This window comes from Petaurus breviceps, unplaced genomic scaffold (genome assembly GCF_028583685.1).
Source record: "Petaurus breviceps papuanus isolate PSGF00001 unplaced genomic scaffold, PetGlider_PUasm1.0 140769, whole genome shotgun sequence".
Taxonomy (NCBI): domain Eukaryota; kingdom Metazoa; phylum Chordata; class Mammalia; order Diprotodontia; family Petauridae; genus Petaurus; species Petaurus breviceps.
In genome coordinates, this window is record NW_027185699.1 from 6,077 (window position 1) to 23,548 (window position 17,472).

Genomic DNA, 17,472 nt, shown 5'->3' on the forward strand with positions numbered 1-17,472 from the left:
CCTTCAACTCCCATGTTTGGGCTCTTGCCTCCACATTCACACCCTACTTTTCCCTCATAAGATTTGACTTTTTTTTTTTTTCTGAATGACTGCAGTATTGAAATGATCAAGTAGCCCGAAAACACTAAACAATAGAAGGTTTCCAAAATGAATTTGTTGCAGCAACTCCCTCCCCACGTCTCTGCTCTCCCACCTGGGCCTCACAGCACCCCTTGAACCATTTTCATCTTTTGCTTTGCCCTGCCTTGCTTGGTTACAATCATGGTACCACGGTGCAAGACATTTTTTTTCCCAAAGAAAACCTCAAGTAGAGTTTGGAGGAGTGTCACTTTTATCACACCAAATCTGAGAAGCTCCTGGAATTTTTTTTTTTTCAAGGATAAAGGGCTCTGGGAAATGTATGTGTATACATATATTACCCATCTTCTCCCAAGTGTTATTGCTCTTTTAACTATTTCATTCTCAGCCGAAATACTAATTTATTCTCATGTATTTTCTGAGTATGTTCTGATCTGCATAACAACCCAATTTCTATTTGTTATTTTCTTTGATAAACAGGTTTACTAAGGATTAATCCTCATTTTTTGTATTACCAATATTTGGCAGGAAAAGGTTAAGCTGTGAGTATAAGTTAAAGGCCACCCTCTCCCTTCAGAGCAATTAGGGAAGTTGTTTTCATTCTGAACCTAGACTCATATCTCTAGATTAGAGATATTTGAGGGATGGCAGATAGACATAATTCTAACCTGGAGGTAGAAGAGATGTCTCAATTTTGGTGGTCCGAGGACCTACCTCCTTTTTCCAAATCAGTCTGCTGGTGGTGCAGGCATGTCTCTCCTCTTCCTTTCCAGAAAGATAGGCCAGATCCCAGATCATATCTATCCATGTCACCTGGAAGTTGTGTTTTGATATTTAAATATCCTTATTTATCTTATATTACTGATTGGGCGTTACTGAAAATAGATTGTTCTGACAGGTTTCTTTTTTTTTTTTGGACAATACTATTATAGTATTGGTCCCTCTTCAAACCCTCCCATGCCCAAATTTGCTTGTACCACCTTGAAACACATAACATTTATTCATTTAACAAATAATTATAGAGTGCCTACTACAAATAAAGGACATAAAGAAGATGAAACAAGGAGTTTATAAGCTAGTAGACAAGATGATATGAACACAAATAATTATAGTACAAGCAAAATATTAAAGTACAAACAGGGATATGCTGGTAAATATTTAACAACTGAATCTCAAAAATGTGCACATGACACACAAGTTTAATCTGCATTTTTAATGTCTTCTCCATTACTTTCTTAATTCTAGCCAACCACAAAACAATAAATCAAGCCCTGATCTGTTTGCAGATTCCAAAGGGGGAAATGCTCACACTGAGCATTTAACAATTGGTTCTGGTTTGAGCAGGCTCTAGGACACTCTTGGATACAAAATAATTTGGAATAAAGAGAGATCATTTCTCAGCATCATTGTTGACAATTTTAAGAAATTTTGTCCTTATTAAATGTTTTATAATGAGTGAGAACCAGCCTAATTATTACATTGAAACCTGTAGAAAGTAACACAAAAAGTTAGTATTGGATTCTTAAGAAGAGAAAGGAGAGAAAAAGAGAAAAGAAGCATAAACAAGGTGAGGGAAAAGAGAGAGAGAGAAAGGCAATGAGTTTAATACTGGTTTTTTTTTGTTGTTATTTTGCCTTTTGGAGGGCAATTGGGGTTAAGTAACTTGCCGAAGGTTACATGGCTAGTTTTTTTTGTGTGGGTGTTAAGTGTCTGAGGCTGGAACCGAACTCAGGTCCTCCTGACTTCTGGGGCCGTGCTCTTACTCACTGCGCCACCTAGCTGCCCCGGTTTAATACTGTTTTACATTTGTAAGATATTTTGTGCATCCAAAAAGCTTTCATAGCCATGTTTTTCCCCTACGGTCTTTATTAAGGAGCAGTGTGGTGTAGGAAAAAGCATTGAACCTGAGTCCTAAATTCAAATCCTAATCCCTGATCCTTGGTAGCCAGGTCATGTAACCTCTCAGATCCTCAGTTTTCTTGGTCTTTCACTGCCCTCTCTCCCAGCCCTTGCATACACCACGCATCCCTTCCCCCCGCCCCCCAACATACACATCGGATGCTCACTTTTATATCATTCACTCACATGTTTGTGGTGAGAAAAGTACTTGGTAAACTTTATATGCAACTCTCCATAACCTTTTGAAGTAGATGATAGTGCCATAGATTTAGAACTAGAAGGAAACTCTAGGAGCCATCAAGTCCAACCCCTCTGTTTCACCAGATGAAGAAACTGAGGCCAACGGAGGTTTAGTGATTTGCCCAAGGTCATAGAGGTAGTAAATGGCAGAGCTGGTATTTGAACCCATGTTCTTTTTCTTTCCACTATACCATGCTATTTCTCAAAAATTGAGAGTTGAATGGGACCTCAGAGGCCACCTAGTCCAACCTTCTTATTTGACAGATGAGGAAACTGAGTCCTAGAGAGGATAAGTAAGTTGCCTAAGATCACAGAGGTTGTAAATAGTAGAGCTGGGATTTGAACCCAAGTCATTTTATAAAAAATCCAGCATACTTTTCATTGCACCGTGCTGTCTCCTGAGGTAGGGCAGTATGATCATATCTAATTTCATAGCTGATGAAAGTAATGTCAACTTATTTAAGGATTCATAACCTTGCCTATATAAGCAAGTTTTGAAAATTGGGGTAAGATGATAAGACTGTGTACCATAAATAAATCCTGTATCCCATTGCCTTCCAAAGTGACAGCAAACTCAATGAACCAATTCCTTCAAAGGTATTAATGGGAGGAGACTAGGCTCCTTTGAACTAAAATATGTGCATTCCAGACTTGAGTGCTAGATCTTCAGGGCCATATCTAACATTTCAAGTCAGGATTTGAGGAACTTTAGAACTTTAGACCCAATGACATGGGTCATTGCCCTGCCTGAGCTAGTTGCTACTGCTTCCCATAGTCCACCACTGTGGGTTTACAACCACTATGGGGCTTTCTCCCTGCTCTCTAACTGCCACCAGATGGACCACATGCCGGAATGGGCTGGTAAATGTTTAAGATCTGACCTTCCAAAAAAAACCCAAAAAAGCCATGATGCACTTTTAAGTTTGATCTACATTATTAACATTTTATCCCTCACTCTCAGCAGAATGGAATTAGGGATAGAAATAAACCAAGTCTGATTTGTAATATTTGCTGATTTTTTGAGGTGAAAATTCTCACCTCCAACATTTAACAATCTGCTCTTTTGAGATGAGTCAGATAGGCTCCAGCATATCTTTGATTATGTGTGTTTTTGGCCTTGTTTTGATCTCCCCAGGAAGCTGGGGGCTCATTTGCACTTGCCTGCTTGATTTTGCTGGAGGCCCCCTTTCCTATTGGTGGTGACTGTTTGGAATATTTTTGTGTAGTCCTGAGTGGAAGAAGTAACTCAATATAGTCTCTCATTGGATTTCTTGGTAACGATTTGGTCTGGTGTGACTTTCAGGTTCTTCTTGGAATAGATCATCTTAGTCAGAAGTCTGTATCCTTCCATAAAACATTTTTTTCCTATTTTCAAATATTTTGTTCTAGAAGACCTACTATGTTTCTTCACAAATCATCCTTTCATAGTTACAAATACTGAGAAAGACCAAGCAGAGTAGATCACCTGATCCTAAATCACAGTAGGGGACAGACCTTGATTCAGGCACAAATTTCCAGTTCAGGTTCTAAAGTTGGAGAGATGAAAAAAAACCAAAGAATGGAGTAGTATCAAAAGATACTGTGAATCTAGAGATGTCCCTGCAAAGGGGAGACTAACTGTGTGACACTTATAAGCAGTGACTCACAGGAAAAATTAGATTTTCCACAAGGATGACTTGAATACGTAGATTAAATGAATCAAAAGGAAGAAATGAAATAAAAGCTCTATGGGAAAGAATTAAAAGAATAAATAGCTTAGAAGAGAATGTAGTAAACCTTGCCTAGATAATAGACTTTCTAAAAACTAGGAAGGATGCAGTGCAATGTAATAGAATACTGAACCAGGGAGTTAGGAGACCTGGGTTTTAATTCCAGCTCTGTCTCTGTGGGCAGGTGACTTCCCCTCACAAAACTGTAGAAATGGAAGGCCCTCTAGGAATCATTTAGTCTCTACAACTCTACAGCTACTTTAATGAGTAGTCAGCCAATCTCTCAAAGTAACTCTCTAGTAGTGGGAAACTCATTGTTTCCCGCAGTAGTTCCTAGGCCATGGTAATCCATTACACTTTTGTACAACTCTAATTGTTGGGAAGTTATTCTTTACATTGAATGAAAATCAACCTCTGCACTTTCTGCCCTTTGATTTTAGTACTTCCCTTTAGGGTCTTCAGATATATTTGAAGACAGTTACCATTTCTCTATATCTTACTTTCCTCATCCCTAAAAGTGAAGGAGTTGGACTAGACACTTTCTAAGATTCCTTTTAGCACTTAAAAAAAATCAATATTCTTAATGCTTTTAGGAGATTTAAAGTGGTTTCATTATTGTCCCCTAAGGTCTCCACTTGCCCTTCCCTAAGTGTATTATTCCTTCTCCTTTCCTGGAAACTGATTTGAGGGGGGAGGGTCTATAATAGTTATTTTATGGGAAAAAGCAGCTGCAGCTCAGGTCCATTTGGTTATCTCCGAATATAAAGCAAATTGTATGCTTTAAATGACGCACAAACAATAAATAGACATTTTCTTTTTTTTATTTAAAGCTTGTCAAATATCAACAGTTCAACATAAAAAGGACAAAAAAAGATTGTAGGGGAGAGGGGGTGGGAACAGTCAGTAAGGGACCACGCTCAGTTACCACCACCACCACTGCCATCATACCAGCCAGTCGAGTTGGTTTCTGCTGCTAGGTGAGGATCCAGAATGGGTGACAAGCTGATTTGGGTGCAGATTGGTTGCACTTTTGTGTAACATTACTACCAGTTATTTGATAATGACAGAATTCAATTAGGAGCAATATATATTGACGCATCTTTCCTTATATAGGAAGGATAACAATTCTAAGGCAAAGCAGCCATTGTGGAGAAATTGTCTAAACTTCCATTTCAGAAAATACAGCACAGCATCACAGCTCAGGACCACCAGCCCACCCCTGACAGTTGTGTGAGAAATATGATTGTGGAGATCACAGGACTTCCCAGGCAGGGTTGAGGAGTTCTCCTGGATGAGCTTCTGCTGTCCACTGCTTTCTTGGGGGCCCTTAGGAAGATCCATGTGATATGTCCCTTAAAACAACAAAGCCCTTCTCACTGAAAGAACTCAGAAACAGAGTACATTTATTACACTTCTGAAGAAAGTGGGTGAAGTGCTCACTAGGAAAACACCTATCCTGATACAGAAGCAGGAGGAAGATTATACAGTTCTATACTTCCTGGTAGACTTAGGGTTAGTCAAATTCCTCACTTCATTTCCTTGCATTCCCTATTTATATGCAGAATATATGCAGATTACATAGGTGTGGTAGTGAGGATACTATTTTTTTTTGCCTTTTGGAGGGCAATTGGGGTTAAGTAACTTGCTCAAGGTCACATGGCTAGTATTTTTGTGTTGAGTATCTGAGGCCGGATCCTAACTCAGATCCTCCTGACTCCAGGGCCGGTGCTTTACTGACTGCTCCACCTAGCCGCCCCGAGGATACTATTGTAATAGTAAAATAAGATAAGTGAGCTTCCCCACAACTATTAATTATCTTCCAATAACTTTTGTGGGAGCAAAACAAGATACCATAATATCCCCTCTTACAGCTGTATACTCAGTCTGGTGGTGGGCAGCTAAGGGCTGATGAAGACCTTATCATGGGATTCCACCAAATATTTCTATTAAAGAACATTAACAATGTTTGGGTGTACACCAATGACATGTTCAGGCTAGCATTGCACAACTCTGCCCGAGCCTCCTCTCCTGAAGGTGCCCATTCTGTTTCCTTCTCTCTTTCTGATATTATTCACACTTCCTCTCCCCAGTCCCCTCAGAACACTCCAAATATCATACACAAGCCTGCAAGACCCAGGTGGGTGGATGCCATGGTGGGGAGAGTGTCATCACTGTTTCAATATGTTGTGCAAGATGTTTGGATGATCTGACCAAAGTTTGTGTTGTACCAGGGCATACCTTAGAAAGACTAAGTAATGCAAAAGGTCTTTTTTTTTTTAAATGTACTGACAAGTTACTCTATCATTCTCATTTCTCTTCCTAATTTTTCCTCCACTTCTCTTATTTGGTTTTCAAAATTCTTCTTAAGCTCCTCTATGGCCTGTAAGCAGCTTATTCTTTTCTTGGAAGCTTCTGGTGCAGGAGTTCTGACTTCACTGTCTTCTTCCTGTTCCATGCCTCAATCCTTTTTGTCCCCCAAAAAGGAGTCCAAAGTCAGATTACTGTGCTTGCCTTGCTTCCCTCGTTTGCTCATGTTGTCACTCAATTACTTGACTTTTGAGCTTTTTGCCACAGTAGAACTCTGCTACCAGAGGGGGGAGCTTTGTCCCAAATTGCTGAGGTTTTCTCCACTGCTGGAGCTATTAGTTGCCTGCCCTCTCAGAAGCCTCCACATGCTCTGGCAAGCTGGTCACACACCCCAGGACCTCCACCCTAGACAGCAATCCAGATCTAAGCAGGTTAAAGCAAGAGCAATTACCCCTCAGACTGGATGCTTGGTCCCCCTACAATCTGCAGTCCAGGAGCTCTGAAGCAACCACGTGGCGGTTCCATGGCTGCCTCGCCTCAGCCACTTCTCCCTCCAGGGGGCAAAGGCTGACCGCACTGCCAAATTCCCAGGTCCCAAAGTCCACACTACACTGACCTCTTGCTTTGTCCTTAGCATCTATGTGTTGATAATTCTGGAAACTGCCACAGCTGCTGGTGATCTGAAGTCCCTCCAGCTGGTGGCTGGCTGTGGCCACCCTGAGGCTAAAACCTCAGGCTCGTGTGGGGCTAGGGTCAGCTCCCAGAGTGCTGTGCTGGCCCCTTCCTGCGGGCCTGCTGGGCCATCCTCAGTGGGAGGCTAGCTTCTCTGTATCATTTTGTGGGTTCTGTAGCTCCAAAGTTTGTTCAGAGTCACCTTTTACATGAATTGGAGAAGGTAGAAGTGGGAGTCCCTCAGAAGTCCTGTTTCTACTTCGCCATCTTGACTCATGCCCCCTGACAAGTTACTCTAATAACCCAAAGAAACAAAGGAGAAAGCAGCAGCTGCGTGTGTGTGTAGCCCAGATTTTAATTTGTTCAGATGTTCTTATGCCTCATTATACAATCAAACCATGAAAAAAAAATTGTATATGTCTGTGAGCTATTATATAAATTTGCTTTTTTAGTTATATATTAAATTCACCACAATAGTAATAAAATAACCCTGTTTGAGTCTGCCTCTGAACTTCCTTTTTCTGTCTTCTGTGTATTTTGAAAACATTTAATTGAAACTCTTTTTTTTCCATCACTTCTTAGGAAAATTTTTGAGGGAGTGGAACAAAATTAATTCTATAGATGATTTCAAAAAAGCTGAAAATATTGTCATGATTTCAGATAAGGAAACAGTAAAAACAGATGTTGAGAGGGTTAAATAGGAAAAGAACATCATGTTTAAAGGCACCATAGACAATTAAATGATATCATTATTAAAAATATATGCCCTAAACAGAAGAATATCTAAGCTTGTTTTTGGCTTTTTGGAGGAGGGAAGGCAGGGCAATTGGGGTTAAGTGACTTGCCCAAGGTCACACAGCCTAGTAAGTGTTAAGTGTCTGAGGTCGGACTTGAACTCATGTCTTCTTGTCTCCAGGGCCAGCGCTCTATTCACTGTGCCACTTTGCCGCCCCAGAATATCTAAGTTTTTAAAAGAAAAAAAAATAACCACAATAAAAAAAAAGTGGATAATGGCAATTTTAAGTCACTTTAATATTTCCTTTCAGAATTGGATAAATCTAACAGAAAAATAAAGAGAGATATTAGAGAGCTGAACAGATTGTTGAAAAAAAGTAGATTAAAATGAGTGAGAATTTAAATGAGTAGTTTATTTCTGAATGAAAATATTAAAGAACATATTTTTGCAGCATCACGTGACTTTTATACAAACTAATCATATGCAAAGGATAAAGATATCATAAGAAAATATAGAAAGGCATAAATATTAAACATTATTAAACATAATGTAATAAGCTAGTAATCAATAAATGAAATACAAGCAAAGGACATAGAGAGCACATTTAATAAACACTTGCTTTGTTCCAATTTCTATGCTTAGCTAGTGATACAAACTCAAAAAAGAGGCTCTTTGTAGACTCAAGGAGCTTACCTTTTAATGGAGGAAGAGAGCTTATAATGGAAAGCTTGAAAAGGGTGGGAAAGAGGCACAAAGTATAGAGAGGCCAGGAAGTGGTATGGAGGTCTGGTTTCAGGCAAGATAAGGTAAAAACTCACCCATATTCCAAGAGCTGAGTTCAAAATTCTGGTGGAAAAGAAATAGGGGTGATTACTAGAGTGGAGGCAGCAAGCATGATGTGGAGATGGCCAAGAAGTCAAGATCATTTTAGCATTTTTCTTTTTTTTCTTTGCTTTATTAACTTCTGATTTACACCATTCGTTTCCGCCAGATTTTGGGTTACAAATTTTCTCCCCGTTTTTCCCCCACCCATCCCCCCAAAACAGCAGTCCCACAGGATATCCCCACCTCCAATCTGCTCTCTCCCATATTTTCTCCCATACCCATTTCGACTTTTCCAGTGGATCTCTATGCCTCAGTGCCTGTACATCTCATTTCTTAATTACATGTAAGATAGTATTAATAATAGTATATATACATATACACACACACACATATATATATATATATATATTTGAATATTTGATTTTAAAACTTTCAATCCCAGATTCATTCCCTTCCCCCCCTGCCACCCACCCTCACTGGGGAGACAAGCAGTTCAGTATAGGTTGTACATGTGCGGCTAATGCAAAACAATAACATAGTAAATATATTGTAAAAGACTGACTACATTTCCCTCCCACCCGTTCTATTCTCTACTTTGATCCTGTCCCTTTTCAAAAGTGGGTGCTTCCAACTTCCCTCCCCCCAAGCCTGCTCTCCCTTCCATCATCCCCCCTCTCATCCCCTCCCCCCCCCATTCTCCTGGAGGGTGAGATCCCCTATTTAGTGTGTATTTCCCTCCCTCCTCAAGCCATATTCAATAGGAATAAGGTTGACCCATTCCCTTCTGCCCTCCTGTTCTTCCCCTCCATTGCAACCATTTTCCCTTGCCTCTTCTGTATGAGATAGTTTGCCCCAATCTGTCTCTCCCCATCTCCTCTCATTATACTCCTCTCACCTCTCAATTTCACCTTTTAAGTATCATCCCTTCCTGTTAAATTGGTCCCGTGCCCTCTATGTATAACTGTAAACATATATACACACATTCATATATGTATTCATATGCCCGCATACTCTCACATAAAGATATATATATATAGTCCCTTCAACTACTGAGAAAAGTTTCATAAGTTACAATTATTGTTTTTCCATGTAGGAATGTTAATAGTTCAACTTTGATAAGTTCCTTATGATTTCTTTTCCCTGTTTACCTTCTCATGCTTCTCTTGCTTCTTGTATCTGAATGTCACATTTTCTATTCTCTGGTTTTTTCAGCAAGAATGCCTGAAAGTCCTGTATTCCACTGAATGACCATATTTTCCCCTGAAACATGATACTCAGTTTTGCTGGGTAGGTGACTCTTGGTCTTAATCCCAGCTCCCTTGACCTCCGGAATATCACATTCCAAGCCCTTCGCTCCCTCAATGTAGAAGCTGCCAGATCCTGGGTTATCCTGATTGTGTTTCCACAATATTCAAATTGTTTCTTCCTGGCTGCTTGTAATATCCTCTCCTTAATCTGGGAATTCCGGAACCTGGCTATAATATTCCTAGGAGTTTTCTTTTTGGGATCTTTTTCAGGAGGTGATCGGTGGATTCTTTCAACCTCTATTTTGCCCTCTGGTTCTAAAACATCAGGGCAGTTTTCTTTGAGAACTTCCTGGAGGATGCTTTCCAGGCTCTTACTTTGGTCATGGCTTTCAGGTAGTCCAATAATTTTTAAATTATCTCTCCTGGATCTATTTTCCAGGTCAGTGGTTTTTCCCATGAGATATTTCACATTGCCTTCTATTCTTTCATTTGTTTGGATCTGTTTGACAGCATCTTGATTTCTCATAAAGTCATTAGCTTCCATTTGCTCCAATCTAATTCTGAAGCAATGATTCTCCTCAGTGATTTTGAGATTCTTTTTCCATCTGGCAAATTCGACTTTTTAAGGCATTCTTCTCCTCATTGCCTTTTTGAGCCTCCTTTGCCATTTGAGTCAGTCTGTTTTTTAAGGTATTATTTTCTTCAGTCAGGCTGTTGACTCTCATTTCATAATTTTCTTGCATTGTTCTCATTTCTCTTCCCAATTTTTCCTCCACTTCTCTTATCTGCTTCTTAAGGTCCTCTATGGCCTGTAACCAGCTTGTATTTTCCTTTGAAGCTTTTGGTGCAGGAGTACTGACTTCACTGTTTTCCTCCTGTTCCATGCCTTGCTCCTTCTTGTCCCCAAAATAGGAATGTAATGTTGGAATCTTCTGTCTGCTTTGTTTCCTTTGCCTGCTCATTTTGCCACTCAATGATTTGACTTTTGGGCTTTTTGCCACAGTAGGACTCTGCCACCAGACAGGGGAGTTTTCGTCCCAAACGCTGGGGTTTTCTCAGCTGCCGGAGGTATTAGATGGGTGCCCTCTCTGAGGTCTCCACACGCTCTGGCAAGCTGGACACACACCCCAGGACCTCCACCCTAGACTGCAATCCCGATCCAAGCAGGTTAAAGCAAGAGTGATTACCCCTCAGACTGGTGCTTGGTCCCCCTACACTCTGCAGGCCAGGAGCTGAAGCTGCCATGTGGCGCTGGCAGGCTGTGCGGTTTCTCGCCCCGGGGGTAAAAGCCACACACTCCCACTTACTGGTCCCAAAGTCCAGACTGCACTGGCCTCTCACCTTGTCCTTCGCATCTATGTATTGATAAATCTGGAAAAGGCCACAGCTGCTGTTGATCTGGAGTCCCTCTGGCTGGTGGCTGGTCAGGCCCGCCCTGGGGCTAAAGCCTCGGCATGGTGCTGGGCTCGGCTCCCAGAGCGCTGCGCTGGCCAATTCCTGCTGGCCTGCTGGGCTGTCCTCAGCTGGAGGTTAGCTTCTCTGTGTCATTATGTGGGTTCTGCAGCTCCAAAGTTTGTTTAGAGTCCCCTTTTTACATGGATTGGGGAGGGTGGAAGCCGGAGCCACGGTAAGGTCTTGCTTCTACTCCGCCATCTTGGCTCCGCCCCCTCTAGCATTTTTCTTGACTGCTATGTTTACACTTAAGAGTTTATATGCAGCCTATTTTCTATGTAGTCTTTTCATCAGGAATGATTTGGAAGTTCTCTATTTCATTAAAGATTCTTTTTCTCCTCTGTAAGAGTGTACCTAGTTTTTGTAGGTAGGTTATTCTTGCTTATGGGTGTATACCTTTTACCTTTAGGAATATTGTAGTGGTAGCTACTTCTTTATACCTTCTCCTTTATAGTGGTAGCTACTAAGCCATGTAGGAACTTGACTGTGGCACCATGGTATTTGAATTCTTTCTTTCTGGATGTTTGTAGTATTTTTTCTTTGATCTGAAAATACTATATTTTGGCTATAAAATTCCTGGGAGTTTTCATTTTAGAGTTCTTTTTAGGACATGAGAAGTGAATTCTTTCTCTTTCTACTTTGACCTCTTGTTCTAAGAGATCTGGGAAGTTTTCTTTTATTCTTGAAATATGATGTCTAGGCTCTTTTTTTAATGATGGCTTTCAGGTAGTCCAATGATTCCTAAATTATTTCTCTTTGATCTATTTTTTCAGGCCAGTTGTTTTACTATGAGATACTTTATATTTTCTTCTTTTTTTTCCCTCCTAGTCTTTGAACTTTGTTTAATATTTCATGTTTTCTCATGGAATCAATGACTTCTATTTGGTTCATTCTAATTTTTATGTAGTTTATTACTTGAGTAAGGTTTTCCATCTCTTGAGCCAAATTGTTAATTTCCTTTCCAATTCTTCCATAACTCATTTCTTTTCCATTTTTTTTAGCTTTAATACTGTCATTTCATTTGTAAAACAATCTTTTTTTTTTTTTTTTTGTAAAACAATATTAAGATCAGCTAGGTGGCACAGTAAATAGAGCACTGGCCCTGGAGTCAGGAGGACCTGAGTTCAAATCCGTTCTCAGACACTTAACACGAAAACTAGCCATGTGACCTTGGGCAAGTCACTTAACCCCAATTACCCTCCAAAAAGCAAAAAAACCCCAAACAATCTTAACTCTGTTTTAAAAAAGGAAAACAACAACAAAAAACCTTGATTCATCTTTTGTAAGAATTCTAGTTGAACTTACACGCCAGCTGTATTTTACTTTGAAGTTTATCTTGTAGATTTAAAAAAAAAATTAAATTATTAATTTTTAGTTTTCAACAATCACTTCCATAAGTTTATTTATTTATTTTTTGGTCTTTTTGAAGGGGGAAAGGCAGGGCAGTCTCGGTTAAGTGATTTGCCCAAGGTCATACAGCTAGTAAGTGTTAAGAGTCTGAGGCCAGATTTGAACTCAGGTCCTCCTGACTCCAGGGCCAGCACTCTATTCATTGCATCACCTAGCTGCCCCTGCACTTCCATAAGTTTAAAATTTTTCCCCCTGCTGTCCCCTTCCCTCCCCAAGATGACTTGCAATCTGATATGGGCTCTACACATATGTTCCTATTAAATACATTTTCACATTCCTCATGTTATATAGAAAAATTATAATTAATGGGAAAAACCATAAGAAAAAAAAACAAAATACAACAAAACAAAAATAAAATAGTCTGCTTTGTTCTGCATTCTGACTCCATAATTCTTTCTCTGGATGTGACTAGCATTTTCTATCATGTATTCTTTGGAATTGTTTTAGGTCCTTGCTTTGCTGAGAAGGACTAAGTCTATCAGAATCAGTCCTTGCACACTGTGGTTATTACTGTGCACAATGTTCTCCTGGTTCTGCTCCCCTCACCCAGTATTAGTTCATATAAGTCTTTCTAGGTTCCTCTGAAGTCCACCTGTTCCTCATTTCTTATAGCACAGTAGTGTTCCATTACATTAATATACCACAACTTGTTCAACTATTTCCCAATTGATGGGCATCCCCTCAATTTCCAGTTCTTGGCCACCACAAAAACAACAGCTATAAATATTTTTGTACACGTGGGTCCTTTTACCATTTTTATTATCTCTTTGGGCTACAGCCCTAGAAGTGGTATTGCTGGGTCAAAGGATATGCACATTTTTATAGCCTTTTGGGCATAGTTCCAAATTGCTCTTCAGAATGTTTGGATCCACTCACAGCCCCACCAACAATGAATTAGTGTTCTAATATTCCCACATCCTCTCCAACATTTACCATTTTTCTGTTTTACCATGATAGCCAGTCTGATAGGTGTGATATGGTACCTCAGAGCTGTTTTGATTTGTATCTCTCTAATCAATCGCGATTTAGAGCATTTTTTCATGACTATAGATAGCTTTAATTTCTTCCTCTGAAAACTGCTGTTCATATCCTTTGATCATTTATCATTTGGGGAATGACTTGTATTCTTGTAAATTTGATTCAGTTTTCTATTTATTTTAGAAATGAAACCTTTATCAGAGACACTGGTGAAAATTCTTCCCCAATTTTCTGCTTCCCTCCTAATCTTGTTTGCATTGGCTTTGTGCAAAACCTTTTTGATTTAATGTAATCAAACTTATCCATTTTGCATTTCACAATATTGTCTGTCTTTTGATTGGTCATAAATTCTCCATTCCCCATAAGTCTGGCAGATAAACTATTCATTATTTTCCTAATTTGTTTATAGTATCAACCTTTATACTTAGATTATGTACCCATTTAGGTTGTATTCTAGTATACAGTGCCAGATGTTGGTCTATGCATTGTTTCTGCCATACTATTTTCTAGTTTTCCCAGCAGTTTTTGTCAGTTAGTGAGTTCTTTCCCAGAAACTGGGGTCTTTGGGTTTATCAAACAGTAGATTGCTATAATCATCGACTACTATGTTTTGTTTACCTAATCTATTCCACTGATCTACCCTTCTATTTCTTTTTATTTATTTATTCATTCATTCATTCATTTATTTATTTATTTTAAAGCAATTGGGGTTAAGTAACTTGCTCAAGGTTACATGGCCAGTTATTTCTGGGTGTGGTGCTGAGTATCTGAGCCCGGATTTGATCCAGGTCATCCCGACACTGGAGCCGGTGCTCTTACTCGCTGAGCCACCTGGCCACCCCTAAGCAATTGGGGTTAAGTAACTTGCTCAAGGTTACATGGCCAGGTGTTTCTGGGTGGGTGCTAAGTGTCTGAGCCCGGGATTCGATCTCCAGGTTGTCCCAACATTGCAGCCGGTGCTCTTACTCGCTGTGCTACCTGGCCGCCCCTACCCTTCTATTTCTTAGCCAGTATCAAGTGGTTTTGATGACTGCTGCTTTATAATACAATTTAAGATCTGGCATGGCGAGGCCACCTTCCCTAGCATTTCTTTTTATTAATTTCCTTGATATTCTGGACCTTTTGTTCTTCCAGATGAATTTTGACATTATTTTTTCTAGGTCCAAAAAATAACTTTTTGGTAGTTTGATTGGTATGGCACTGAGTAAGCAAATTAATTTAGGTAAAATTGTCATTTTTATTATATTAGTTCGGCCTACCCATGAGCAACTGATGTTTTTCCAATTATTTAGATCTGAATTTATTTCTGTGAAAAATGTTTTGTAATTGTGTTCATATAGTCCATGGGTTTGTTTTAGCAGGTAGACTCCCAAATATTTTATATTAAATTGCATTTAAATGGAATGTCTTTTTCTATCTCTTGCTGTTGGACTTGTAGATGTTTTTGGAATCATTCTCTCCTGGGTTTGTGTCTTTAGCATCTCTGTCACTATAATAACTTTTGATGTTATGATTCTTTTTGTTGTTTTTTTTTGTTTACTCCTTCCAGTTTCCTTTCTGACTTTGGACTTGATGTTGGTCTAGTCTCTGTACCCTTTCAAGGGAATGTCTGAGTTGATATTGTTGCTGTTTTCTTGGAGTATTGAATGTTGGAGTTATTTTGGGATCTTGGGGGCAGTTCAGACTGTAAATCTGCAAACTTTCAGTGCTCATTCCCAAAGGGGTCTGATTCAGAAAAAAAAAAATTCCTAATTTCTTCCCTCTCAGCTCTTCAATCTCCTTATTTGAGTTTTGGTTTGAGCAACATATTTGTTAGTTGTCCTGGTAAGAAGTAGACTGCTACTAGAAGCAGACACTAAGAGACAGCTGGAAAGCTCTACTGGGTGTGACAGATACAAACTTCCCTTTGGACTGTTAATCCTAGCCTGAGTATTTAACTGCAGACGTGAAATTGGTGTGTAGGCTAGAATTGAGACCTCATTCACTTCTATGGTCAGAACCACAAGCTGCTGTTTGCTTCTGAACTTGCTCCTTCTTCAATACAGAGCTTAGGGCCTCTGCCCATTCCTCAGCCTGGAACATCACCCCTAGGTACAGTTCACTTTCTCAGCCAGCCCTGTCTGTGACCTAGAATTGGGTAGTGAGAAACAGAGCTGGCACTTGGCATCTATTCCTGCACCCTCCACAAGGTCCACCACCTTCTCCCCTGCAAATGGACTAAGAACCTCTTCTTGCCCTAGTATACAGCCTTTCCTGTGCTGGACTGTTTTCATGTGGCCATTGCTGGCTAGACTTAATCCCATTGTCCACAAACCTCTCTGTCTCTCTCCATATGAGAACCTGGGCTGGAAAAAAATCACTTACTTTAATTTTTTTTGGTTGGAGTTCTCTATCAGGTCTGATATGTTTGGAGAAGTTGTGGGGTAGAGTTCAGCTGATGCTACTCTATCATCTTGGCTCAACCTCCCCTTATGCTCTCTTTCATGTATCAAGAAAATTCACTAACCCTCTTGTTTTTTCTTTTTCTATTAATTTGTTTGTTTACTTTTAGTTTACAAGATTCAATTCCACAATTCCTTGAGTTTCACATTTTGTACCCCTCCCCCCCATGGCGGCATATAGTCAAGTATAGGATCTGTAAATACTTTCACATTATACATTAGTCAGGTTATAAAGATGGATTGTATCAGCTGGAATGAAAAATGGTAAAGAGGACATAAAACCAAATAAGAGAAGGAAAAAGATCAGGTATTTTGCTTCCACCTGGATATAAACTCAGTTCTTTCTAGTTCTTTCTCTGGATGCATATATTTCTCTCTATCATGAGTCTTTTGGGATTGACTTATATCACTGCATTGCTGAGAGGAGTCCAGTCTATCAAAGTTGGTCATCACACATACATTGCATCTGTAATTGTGTACAAATTTCTCCTGGATCTACTCTTCTCACTCAGCATCAGTTTGTATAAGCCTCTCCAAGTAAATATGAAGACCGTCTGCTCCTTGTTTCTTATAGCACAATAGTATTCCATAACATGCATATACCACAACTTGTTCATCCATTCCCTAATTGATGGGCACCCCTTAATTTCCAATTCTTTGCCACCACAAAAAGAGCTGCTATAAACATTTTTGTACATATGGGTCTTTCTCCCACTTCTATGATCTCTTTGGGATATAACCCTAGGAGTGGTATTGCTGGGTCAAAGGGTATGAAAGTATTTATAGCCCTTTGGGCATAATTCCAGATTGCTCTCCAGAAAAGCTGGATCAGTTCACAACTCCACCAGCAATGCATTAGTGTTCCAATTTGCCCACATCCTCTCCAGCATTTATCGTTTTCCTGTTTTGTCATCTTAGCCACTCTGACTGGTGAGATGTGGTACCTCAGAGTTGTTTTGATTTGTATTTCTCTAAACAATAGTGAATTAGAGCATTTCTTCATGTGCTTATAGATAGCTTTAATTTCTTTCTCTGAAAATTGCCTGTTCATATCTTTGACCATTTATCAATTGGGGAATGACTTGTATTCTTATAAATTTGACTCAATTCTCTGTATTTCAGAAATGAGTCCTTTATCAGAGACATAGGTTGTAAAGATTCTTTCCCAATTTCCCACCTCCCTCTTAATCTTGGTTACATTGGCTTTGTTTGTACAGAACCTTTTCAATTTCATGTAGTCAAAATTATCCATTTTACATTTTATAATGTTCTCTAATTCTTGTTTCGTCATAAAGTCTTTCCCTCTCCACAAGTCTGACAGGTAAACTATTCCTTGTTTTAGGAGACTGCTTATTGTATCAACCTTTATACCTAGATCATGCACCCATTTAGACTTGATTTTGGTATATGGTGTTAGATAATGGTCTATGCCCAGTTTCTGCCATACTATATTCCAGTTTTCCCAGCAGTTTTTGTCA

At 39.5% G+C, this 17,472-nt stretch overlaps 1 pseudogene; it reads left to right on the forward strand.

The window, feature by feature from the left end:
- Positions 1–4,916: 4,916 nt before the first annotated feature.
- LOC138151702 (nuclear transport factor 2 pseudogene) lies at positions 4,917–6,063 on the forward strand (annotated as a pseudogene).
- Positions 6,064–17,472: the final 11,409 nt, after the last annotated feature.